Source organism: Lactuca virosa, chromosome 4 (assembly GCF_052849685.1).
Source record: "Lactuca virosa cultivar CGN04683 chromosome 4, Lactuca_virosa_CGN04683_v6, whole genome shotgun sequence".
Classification (NCBI taxonomy): Eukaryota; Viridiplantae; Streptophyta; class Magnoliopsida; order Asterales; family Asteraceae; genus Lactuca; species Lactuca virosa.
The window spans coordinates 251,299,086-251,312,025 of record NC_136429.1 but is presented as its reverse complement, the minus strand read 5'-3'; positions in this window follow the sequence as shown (position 1 = coordinate 251,312,025).

Sequence of the window (12,940 nt, the reverse complement as noted above, 5' to 3'; positions counted from 1 at the left end):
TCTCTCTCTCTCTCTCTCTCTCTCTCTCGAGTTTTTTTGCCCTTACCCCCATGCAATTCTTGAGTTCCGGCTTCCCGACTCTACCCTACATCATCGGTTTTTGCTTCAAGGGTAAGTTCAAAACCCCATTTTTATAGTTTTCAAACCTTTTACCGGGGGGATGGGGATACATGTTATACCATTACTGATTTCATAATTATTACTAACTGTATAGCATTAGTTATATAATTATGCCTAACACATTAGGGAAATATTATGTCTTGTAGATACCTTACCCAACTTTTATGGATAATGTTATGCCTAATTATTACGCTGACTTATCCACACGAAAACCATATTGCCTACACGTTACTGTCGCACCCCCAAACCAGAACGGCGGAAACGTTCGGGGGCGGAGGACTTAAGGTAAGTATCACAACACATGTAACATAGTAGTCAAAGTACAAACAACCATTGCATTAATAAGTATAAGTTTTACATAAGTGTTTAAACATTACATATTCAAACACTAAAGTAGGTACAGTAGAAGACAAGAGTCGCAGTACGGTACTAGGTAATCTTCTCAAAAGCTTCGGGAGTATACCTGTCTACTGGATTCCTGAGAATACAAGTTATTTGGAAAGAGTAGATCAGCATTTAAGCTGGTGAGTTCATAAGTATTTTAGTTCTGTTAAGGATACTCTAAGTTCTTTGAATAAGTTCACTGGTTTCTCCAGGAAATCCTATATTTCCTGAGGTGCTAGATTGATAACCTCAATAGTTTCCCTCTGTAATTACTTAGTTTATACTGATTATACATAACACAATATCGAATAGACAGTCAATTGGGTGCATCTGCGCTAAGCCCACAACCAAACAAGGAACAGGAAGTAAGGCGGAAATCACACATTTCACTGTCAATCGGATATTACTTATGTATAACTATGATGTAATAACTAAGGAATTATAGAATTAACCACTAAAGGTCTTTTATGTTATACTAGCTTACAGAGATTGAATGACTAAGTTCCATTTGATAAGTGGTTTATTCCCATAAACCGTTCTCTTTGTATTACTGTTTTGTATTTGTATTCCTTTCTGAAAACTTGTATTTGAGAGTGTGCCTGGCTCCACCAGGTGTTAATGAAAACTGTATTACACCATTGTATTTTGTATTCTATAAACTGGTACTTTGAAGCTGTACTTTCGTTTATTTGTTTATACACTTAACGTATTGTTAATATCTTTTTAATGAGTAGTTATTATAACCATACTATGACTGATGGCCTGAAACAAACGCTTTGTGGGCGTTTAAACTGGTGATAACAATTGTCACTCATCTAACTGTGGCTAGCAGCCTCAGTGCGGGGTTGTCAATCCCGATATAGATATACACACACTTGTTTCGATCCCCGGCTGGAGATTCTGGTTATAATGTCAGGACTTTCCTATGTTGTCTATAATGAATTAAACAACCTGAATATAGAGTCTCATAAAAAGCATATAAACGTTACATGTATATTAGTTTTGAAAACCCAATCATTCTGAAATAATGATTGACAGTATGTTCTTGAATCAAAACTCAATCATTCTGAAATAATGATTGACAGTATGATCTTGAATCAAAACTCAATCATTCTGAAATAATGATTGACAATATGTTCTTGAATTAGTATTCCAAACATGTATTTGATAAGTGTAAACCTTGATTTGTTCTGTATCAAAACCCTAGTTTCTTGTAAGACTGTGTGTTCTAATATACTTGTATCATGAATTATTGTTCTATGTACCTAAATTGTATTTGATAAGTGTAAACCTTGATTTGTTCTGTATAAATTGTACCTAATCCCTTGCTCAACATGTTACAAAGGTAGTTAAACTGATGAAATAACTATTATATTTATATACATATACAATTTTATATATAAGTAAAATTTAAACGACACTCGGACAAATAACCGGTACTTTAAGCCCACATCCAAACAAGGAAAAGGACCCAGAATGAGTTATCAGTCCTAAGTCTTTTAAATCTCATATATATATATATATATATATATATATATATATATATATATATATATATATATATATATATATATATATATATATATATATATATATATACAAATATGAATTTTGGGGAAAAATATAAGTTTATAAAAGAGTTTAATGTTTTGAGTATTTTTAATGATTTAATGTTGTTTTATCATGATTTGAAATCATGATTTTATAACATAAAGCTCTTGTGTTATGCTTGTATTCCCCCCTTAAAACAGTAGTGTCACACCCCGCTATAGCGGAAACGCAAGGTATGACAGCGACAAAGGTTTCATTGCAAAAGATAAAGATACATCACCATAGCAATATTAAAAAGTTTACAACCCATAGCTTAAACAAAACAAAGTACAAGTTTTCCAAAATGACATTGTTCAAAATATATAACTTCATAAAATAACTTCCACACGATGCAGCATGCTATATGATGATGAATCTCTATATCCACTTACTAATTATTTCCTGAAAAAAGCATGTAAAACGAGCGTCAACTATGAAAATAGTTGGTGAGTTCACAAGTATATAAAATCGTGCTTGAAATAAGGCTTTTCGTAATTACAAGTACATTGCTTTAATGATAAACCAAGTTGATTGCTATTAATGAATACAAGTTTATTGCTATAACGAGAAACGAGTTTGTATGTGTATGAGCAAACAATGAGTCTCAACCAAACCTATGACTGAAGCCCTATCGAGATCTATGCTTATCGTTCCATAGATGAATATGGTATCATGCACTCCAGCAATTGGGCGAGTGAGGAGTTGTCAATTCCTAATAGCGCTATCCATAATGACCATTGGCTCAAAGAGTTAATGGTTAGAGATAAGGGAAGGGCCTTAGTACGATAAGTTCTCATGTTCCGTGTTGCATAGACATACATAAAGAAACATAGCAATACAATAGCAATCGTGTTTGATACAATTCAATTTAAATACAACATGCAAATAATAGTTTTTCTGGACATGCTTTTCCACCCCAAAACATAAAAACTGAAAATAGGGGAGTGCGTGAATACTCACAATGTTTCGAGTAGATACAAGTGGTGCCTTGGAATACACCAACGTCTTAATGCCGGGATCCTACGACATCAAATACACACTAGTGAGTTTCCATGTCGAAATCTAATGCTAATATACTAAACTCTACATATAGTGAAATGCCAATTTATGTTCTAATATTGGATTTTATATTAATTGGTTACACTTTTTCTGAAATGATGAAATTCTACAAGTCATGTGATAAATACAACTTTGGGATATTAATTTTCCAGATTTAGTAATATAAATTTAAGGGTGTTTCAACACATTTAAAGGTGTTTTAAATTCCTAAAAATGTAAGATATTATCAAATAGTTTCCAAAAATTGTCAAACCTTGTATTTTTCATTCTAAATACAATAGAGGTTTTCCAGAAAATTTTCCTTGAATTTTTGATATGGTTATCTACTTTCCAAATTTTTAAGCCTTCATAACAACATAAATTCACGAAAATAGCATTCAAAGGATAAAAATTCTCAAACTTTTTATTTTACTGTTATTACACATTACTAAGCTGGGAAAAATATAAAAATGGATTTCCAAGCTGTTTAATTATATTTTATGATTTTTGAGCATTTATTCCAATAAAAACTGAAATAAATAGAAAACAGTTTCCAAAATTACCCAAACTTTTTATTTAACTGTTATTATACATAACTAGGCTGGGAAAAATATAAAAGATATTTTTCAGTGGGTATTTCTATTTTTTCTTGTTTTATCCCCTTAAATAACCATTAATTGAAGAATAAATAACAAACAGTTAAAATAAATTACCAAAAATTTTTGTAACATCATTTACAGTGTAAGTAATCTGGGAAAAATACCAAAAGTGGTTTTCATATTGTATAGTCCGGTTTTGGGTATTTATGTGTATTTAAGTGTATTTAACTTTAGAAAATAGAAGAAAAATAGTTTACAGTAGAGAAAAATCATCAAAATTTTTATGTAATCTCCTACTGTACAACATGATGTTCTGGTACATTTTCATGAATTTTGGATAATCAAAACTATTTCTCCTATTTTTAGGCCATTATAATTACCAAAAATTGGGAAAAATAGTAAGGCATGATGAAAAATTCTGAAATTATTTTTCTGAGTCACCCACCACAGGTAAGGGCTGCGAAAATTGTTAGATACAATTTGCACACTCTCTAAAGTGGTTTTGTGATTTATTATACCCAAACAAAAAGAAAATCGGAAATCATACCAAACAGCAACAACAATCGATGAAATTTAGTGAGGGGTCATTATTCACCATAGGGGTCATCCATGAATTTATTCCGGATTTATAGACCTCTGGAAGTATTTTATGTGATTTATGCCCTTGTTTTCTTGCAATAATTTTAATAAATCAAAGAAATGATAAAAGCTCTTGAAATTTTCCAGATTATCACATGCTTGTGAGGGCTTTCAAAAGGAAAAATGTTCAAATTTTATTCAGAAGGGAAATAGGGGTATTGAACCCAAACAAGTTAAGCAACTTACTAGAATCGTAAGTGTCAAGTATATTAGTCCTAGATCTTAGTTGGGTCCTAGTTTATGCAAGATTTTGACCTAATTTATACTACTAGGCCATGACATGTTGTGCATGAATGGTTTTTATAAAGATGCATGAGTCCGAGAATGACCTGAATTGACAGTTGTCACAGTATCCCCCACTTAAAAAGAATTTCGTCCCGAAATTCATTCTATGTCATCGTTTGTCATCGCATGGGAAAAGTTGTGGATACTTTTCCTTCATGAAGTCCTCACGCTCCCAGGTGTACTTCGGCCCGCGTTTTGAGTTCCATCGAACTTTCACAATCGGAATCTTACTCCGCTTGAGTCGTTTTACCTCCCTGTCAAGGATTTCTATCGGTTCCTCAACAAAGTTTAGCTTATCATTGATCTTGAATTCCTCGAGGGGTACTATCAATGCTTCGTCGGCTAAACATTTCTTAAGATTGGAGACGTGGAATGTGTCGTGAATGGCGCTTAACTCTTGGGGTAATCGGAGTTTATATGCCACCGGACCAATCCTTTCAATGATCTCGAAGGGTCCAACATATCTTGGGCTTAGTTTTCCTTTCTTACCAAAACGTACAAGCCCTTTCCAAGGTGACACCTTTAGCAGTACCTTGTCTCCAACTTGGAATTCTAATGGTTTTCGACGATTATCCGCATAACTTTTCTGACGATCTCTGGCGGCTTTAAGCCTATCTTTGATGATAGCAATCTTGTCAGTTGTTTCCTGGATAAGGTCGAGTCTAGTTAATTGTCTGTCTCCGATTTCTGTCCAACACAATGGAGAACGACACTTGCGTCCATACAATGCTTCGTATGGGGCACATTGGATACTCGTGTGGTAACTGTTATTGTAGGAAAACTCAATTAGAGGCAAATGAGTATCCCAATTTCCTTTGAACTCAATGACACACGCCCGTAGCATGTCTTCCAATGTTTATATTGTTCTCTCTGTCTGCCCATCTATCTGAGGGTGGTAAGTTGTGCTCAAATTTATCTTGGTTCCTAGTGCCTTCTGTAACATCCACCAAAATCGTGATGTAAAACGACTATCTCTATCAGAAATGATGGATAGGGGTACACCATGCAGAGAAACAATTTTGTCGATGTAGATTTGGGCCAATTTTTCCATCTTGAAGTCTTCCCGAATGGGGAGAAAGTGAGCAGATTTCGTCAGTCGATCCACTATGACCCAAATTGAGTCGTGACCTTTAGAAGTTCTAGGAAGTTTGGTAACGAAATCCATGGATATCTGCTCCCATTTCCATTGGGGAATTTCGGGTTGTTGCAATAAGCCGGATGGTTTTTGATGTTCAGCTTTGACTATTGAGCAAGTTAAACACTTCCCAACATATAAGGCAATATCCCTTTTCATTCCAGGCCACCAATAGTATTCTTTAAGATCCTTGTACATCTTATCCGCTCCAGGGTGGATTGAGTATTTAGATCGATGAGACTCCTCTAGTACCATGTCTCTCAGATCGTTAACCCTTGGAATCCAGACCCTGTCCTTAAAATAACGAACTCCATCAGGTTTGGTTTCAAATCTCACTTCCAAACCATGTAAAGTTTCACCTGGAAGATTTTCCTTGAATAAAGCTTTCTCCTGGGCATCAATGATTTGAGATTTCAAGTTTGTCTGAATTACCATTCACAAAGCTCTCACACGGGAAGGTTTCACCCTTTCTTTTCTACTAAGAGCGTCGGCTACTACGTTAGCCTTCCCTGGGTGATATCGTATCTCACAGTCATAATCACTAAACAACTCTACCCATCTCCTCTGCCGCATGTTTAACATTTTCTGATCTAGGATGTGCTGAAGGCTTTTGTGATCGGTATAAATGGTGCACTTGGTTCCGTACAAATAATGCCTCTATATTTTAAGAGCGAAAACTATTGCTCCTAGTTCTAGATCATGGGTGGTATAATTCTTCTCATGCGGTTTGAGTTGTCTAGAAGCATACGCAATGACCTTATCTTTTTGCATTAACACACATCCTAATCCTTGATGAGACGCATCACAATACACTACAAAGTTCTCTGATCCCTCTGGTAAAGCCAGAATTGGTGCATTACACAACTTGTTTTTCAGGATTTGAAACGCCTCTTCGTGTTTCTCTTCCTAGAGAAATTTTTTGTCTTTTTGGGTCAAAGATGTTAATGGTTGAGCAATACTAGAGAAATTCTCAATGAAGCGTCTGTAGTACCCAGCTAACCCTAGGAACTGTCGTATTTCTGTCGGGGTTTTGGGGGCTTCCCATTTCTTGATTGCCTCGATCTTAGCTGGATCTACATGAATTCCTCTTTCGCCGATCACATGACCAAGGAAATGTACTTCCCGAATCCAAAATTCACACTTAGTGAACTTGGCATACAATTTCTGCTCCTTCAGCAGCTCCAACACTAGCTTCAGATGTCTCTCATGATCTTCTTTGGTTTGTGAGTAAACAAGTATGTCATCGATAAATACAATTACAAACTTGTCTAGGTATGGTTTATAGACCCTATTCATCAAATCCATGAAAACAGCGGGTGCGTTCGTTAGTCCAAAACGCATGACTAAGAACTCATAATGTCCATAACGGGTTCTAAATGCTGTTTTGTGAATGTCTCTTTCGTGAACTCTTAGTTGATGGTATCCTGATCGGAGGTCGATCTTTGAGAAGTATGAAGCGCCCTGCAACTGATCGAACAAGTCATCTATTCGAGGGAGAGGATATCGATTCTTGATTTTCAACTTGTTCAGTTCTCTATAATCAATACACATTCGGAATGACCCGTCTTTCTTTTTGACGAATAACACTGGGGCTCCCCAAGGTGAAGAGCTTGGTCGAATAAACCCTTTGTCTAGAAGTTCTTGAAGTTGTCCGGACAGTTCTTGCATCTCGGATGGCGCGAGGCGATATGGTGCTTTTGCTACCGGTGCCGCTCCGGGAATTAAGTCTATCCGAAATTCGACCTGTCTGTGAGGGGGTAGACCGGGTAATTCCTCCGGAAACACTTCGGGATAGTTTTGAACCATCGGGATTTCCTTGAGTTGCTTAGCTTCAGGTTCTCTTTCTATCACGTGGGCCATGAATGCGATACAATCCTTTTTCAGATACTTATGAATCTTTATGCTCGATACAATGTTTAAACTTCTTCCTGGCTTCTCACCGTGTATGATAAGGGTTTCTCCATTAGGGAGAGGTATCCTAATGACTTTCTCGTAACAACCAATGTCCGCTCTATTCTTGGATAACCAATCCATTCCTACTATTACATCAAAACTACCTAGCTCGATAGGAATTAGGTCAATGCTAAAGAGTTTATCAGCTAAATTCAGAGTACAACCAGGAATTATATCATTAGCCCTAATTTCATACCCATCAGCAAGTTCAATAGCATAAGCATTCCTCATCTTTTTCGATTTCAAGCCAATTAACGGTCTAAATGCTAAAGAAACAAAACTCCTATCTGCTCCCGCATCAAATATTACCGATGCAAAATGGTTGTTCAGGAGAAACATACCTGTTATCACTTCAGGGTTCTGACGAGCTTCTTCTGCACCAATCACAAAGGCTACACCTCTTGGCCGCCCACCTTGATTTCCTTGGAAATTTTGCCTAGCTTGGCCTTGTCCATTGTTACCAGGCCCTTTGTTCAGTTTGGGACATGCTCTACGGAGATGATCAATACTCCCGCACTCGTAACATGCCCTTTTTCCCTCCTTATTCAGCTTACAATACTTCGAGTAATGGCCTGTTTGCTTACAGTTTTGGCACACTGGGCAAGCTCCCTTGTGATGAAAGTTACACTTATTGCACTTCGGAAGCGGTCCTGAGTACTGCTTTCTCTCCTGCGCTTCCTATTCTTGAGTTTTCACTGGTTCTTGCTCCTGGGCTCTTACCATAAAGTTTCTTGAGACTTTCTGCTTCCTCCCTGACTTGCCTCCATACTTCTTCTCTCCCTGATCTGCTGGCTTCCTCTTGCTACTAGAGTTTTCCTTTGTCGATGCTCCCATCCTTATCACATCATTGGTTAGTCGATTTGCTAGACTTACTGCACTTTGAATGGTAGTTGGGTTTGCTGAAGTAACCATTCCCCGAATCTCTGGTGCCAGACCCCAGATGTAACGATCTATCCGTTTCTCCTCAGGAGTAACCATGTGAGGTACCAGTTTTCTTAGTTCATGAAATCGGACTGTGTACTTCTCTATTTGTGTTCCAACCATAGAATGGTTCCAGAACTCAGATTCAAGCTTCTGAATTTCATCCTTGGGACAATACTCCTCTATCAGCAGCTTCTTTAGGTCTTCCCAAGTTAGCTGATATGCCGCTGCACGACCTCGGGTTTGCACTAAAGTATTCCACCAGGTCAATGCCCTATCATGAAGTAGACAAGTTGCATACTCCACTTTGTTGCGTTCGAGACATTTGCTAATGTGAAGGACCGACTCCATACTGTCAATCCATTTCAGCAACCCGACCGCACCTTCCTTTCCGTGGAATTCCTTAGGTTTACAGGCCATAAAGGACTTGTAGTTGCATTCTCTTTCATTGTTTCCCCGGTTTCCTCCACTACTTCCTTGGTTAGCATTAAGTCCTGCAGTTACTTGAGTAACAATGTTTGGGATTGCTTCCATGAGTTGTTGTGCTACAATTTGAGCAACATCGGGTGTTTCGTTCTGTGGGCGCCCGCGATTAGGCCTTCCTGACACGGTTCTATTACACAGGAGAAGAAATACATATAAATACATAAAATAATGTATAATATTTAGTTCACTACTATTTTGAAAACCGTAAGTGTTGTCAAATCGTTGGTTTGCATTAATACTAGGCATATATATTTTAGAAAGAAAAGAAAAGAAAAATCTCTTTATTCGACCATTTACCAATTAAATTCTAGGGTTTGACCTCATAGTAAAAGTTTTCAAACATAAAATAAAATTCTTCATTACCATTTGAAATTGTCTTAAAACCAAACCAATACATCAATCCCAAAATAAAGTTTTAAATGTCTTTCCCAAAAGACACCCAACATGGGTTTTCATTTCATGACAAAATAAAATAAAATACTGAAATCAGAACCAAACACTAATCGCTATCCCAACAAGAATCATCAGCACCACAACCAGTAATAGCCCAACAAGCACATAATATGCGGTCATCGCACGACATGCCACTCGTCTAGCAGCACTAGCAGTGTCAGCAGCCTCCATCGAATGCTGAAACATGATTTCCATCCTTGTCAAGACTTCATCCAAAACTTCCCGATGCCCAGCTATCACAGCGAGACTGTGACGTAGGCCCGCTGCCATCGACTGCAATCTCCGGGACTCCTCCGGGGTCATACCTGGCTGCCTGACAGGTATCCCTATGACTTGCTGTGGTGAGGGTGCTCTCGGTCCTACAACGCTGGGTCCTACCCCGCTAGGTCCTGCCGTGCCAAGTCCTGCTGTGCTGGTGGCTATCCTTCCTGGAATAGGAACACTCTTCTTCGCCGTCCTCCGAATACGAAGCCCATAAAGTGGTGGCTGTGGCAACACCGATGAAGGCGATGCCTCGCGTCGTTGACTCGGGGCGTTGTCATTGCTGATCTCCACCGAGTTTCCTGTATCTCCCGTATCCTCCGATGGGTCTTCTTCTACCGAGGCGGGGGGGTTACGTCGAGGGATAACAGTGACGTAGCCGGACTCATCAGCTGAGGCGGTAGCGTGAGAAGATGACGATGTCGACATAGGGGACTGAGACATAGATTCAATGAGATATGAAATAAATGACAATGCATGCCTATAATATGCAATGCTTACACACACCAAAAATTAACCTTTTTGAATTTTTGAAATAAAGTTTTCTCAAAAATTTTGTTGAACATATTCCCATTATAATTAGCTCAAGCTTTGTATAAATCTTTCTTTAATTTAACATAGGTGATCAGGCTATGTTTAATTGAGGTCCAACGATACAATTCCCGACCTAATTATATTATTAATATGTTTGATGTAAAAAAAGAATTTTTATAAGTTTTGGTTATAGGTTGTGTTTTCTTAAAGGAAAACTGATGTTCTCTATAACTTTATCTCTGATACCACTTCTGTCACACCCCGCTAAAGCGGAAACGCAAGGTATGACAGCGACAAAGGTTTCATTGCAAAAGATAAAGATACATCACCATAGCAATATTAAAAAGTTTACAACCCATAGCTTAAACAAAACAAAGTACAAGTTTTCCAAAATGACATTGTTCAAAATATATAACTTCATAAAATAACTTCCACACGATGCAGCATGCTCTATGATGATGAATCTCTATATCCACTTACTAATTATTTCCTGAAAAAGCATGTAAAACGAGCGTCAACTATGAAAATAGTTGGTGAGTTCACAAGTATATAAAATCGTGCTTGAAATAAGGCTTTTCGTAATTACAAGTACATTGCTTTAATGATAAACCAAGTTGATTGCTATTAATGAATACAAGTTTATTGCTATAACGAGAAACGAGTTTGTATGTGTATGAGCAAACAATGAGTCTCAACCAAACCTATGACTGAATCCCTATCGAGATCTATGCTTATCGTTCCATAGATGAATATGGTATCATGCACTCCAGCAATAGGGCGAGTGAGGAGTTGTCAATTCCTAATAGCGCTATCCATAATGACCATTGGCTCAAAGAGTTAATGGTTAGAGATAAGGGAAGGGCCTTAGTACGATAAGTTCTCATGTTCCGTGTTGCATAGACATACATAAAGAAACATAGCAATACAATAGCAATCGTGTTTGATACAATTCAATTTAAATACAACATGCAAATAATAGTTTTTCTGGACATGCTTTTCCACCCCAAAACATAAAAACTAAAAATAGGGGAGTGCGTGAATACTCACAATGTTTCGAGTAGATACAAGTGGTGCCTTGGAATACACCAACGTCTTAATGCCGGGATCCTACGACATCAAACACACACTAGTGAGTTTCCATGTCGAAATCTAATGCTAATATACTAAACTCTACATATAGTGAAATGCCAATTTATGTTCTAATATTGGATTTTATATTAATTGGTTACACTTTTTCTGAAATGATGAAATTCTACAAGTCATGTGATAAATACAACTTTGGGATATTAATTTTCCAGATTTAGTAATATAAATTTAAGGGTGTTTCAACACATTTAAAGGTGTTTTAAATTCCTAAAAATGTAAGATATTATCAAATAGTTTCCAAAAATTGTCAAACCTTGTATTTTTCATTCTAAATACAATAGAGGTTTTCCAGAAAATTTTCCTTGAATTTTTGATATGGTTATCTATTTTCCAAAAATTTTAAGCCTTCATAACAACATAAATTCACGAAAAATAGCATTCAAAGGATAAAAATTCTCAAACTTTTTATTTTACTGTTATTACACATTACTAAGCTGGGAAAAATATAAAAATGGATTTCCAAGCTGTTTAATTATACTTTACGATTTTTGAGCATTTATTCCAATAAAAATTGAAATAAATAGAAAACAGTTTCCAAAATTACCCAAACTTTTTATTTAACTGTTATTATACATAACTAGGCTGAGAAAAATATAAAAGATATTTTTCAGTGGGTATTTCTATTTTTACTTGTTTTATCCCCTTAAATAACCATTAATTGAAGAATAAATAACAAACAGTTAAAATAAATTACCAAAAATTTTTGTAACATCATTTACAGTGTAAGTAATTTGGGAAAAATACCAAAAGTGGTTTTCATATTGTATAGTCCGGTTTTGGGTATTTATGTGTATTTAAGTGTATTTAACTTTAGAAAATAGAAGAAAAATAGTTTACTGTAGAGAAAAATCATCAAAATTTTTATGTAATCTCCTACTGTACAACATGATGTTCTGGTACATTTTCATGAATTTTGGATAATCAGAACTATTTTTCCTATTTTTAGGCCATTATAATTACCAAAAATTGGGAAAATTAGTAAGGCATGATGAAAAATTCTGAAATTATTTTTCTGAGTCACCCACCACAGGTAAGGGCTGCAAAAATTGTTAGATACAATTTGCACACTCTCTAAAGTGGTTTTGTGATTTATTATACCCAAACAAAAAGAAAATCGGAAATCATACCAAACAGCAACAACAATCGATGAAATTTAGTGAGGGGTCATTATTCACCATAGGGGTCATCCATGAATTTATTCTGGATTTATAGACCTCTGGAAGTATTTTATGTGATTTATGCCCTTGTTTTCTTGCAATAATTTTAATAAATCAAAGAAATGATAAAAGCTCTTGAAATTTTCCAGATTATCACATGCATGTGAGGGCTTTCAAAAGGAAAAATGTTCAAATTTTATTCAGAAGGGAAATAGGGGTATTGAACCCAAACAAGTTAA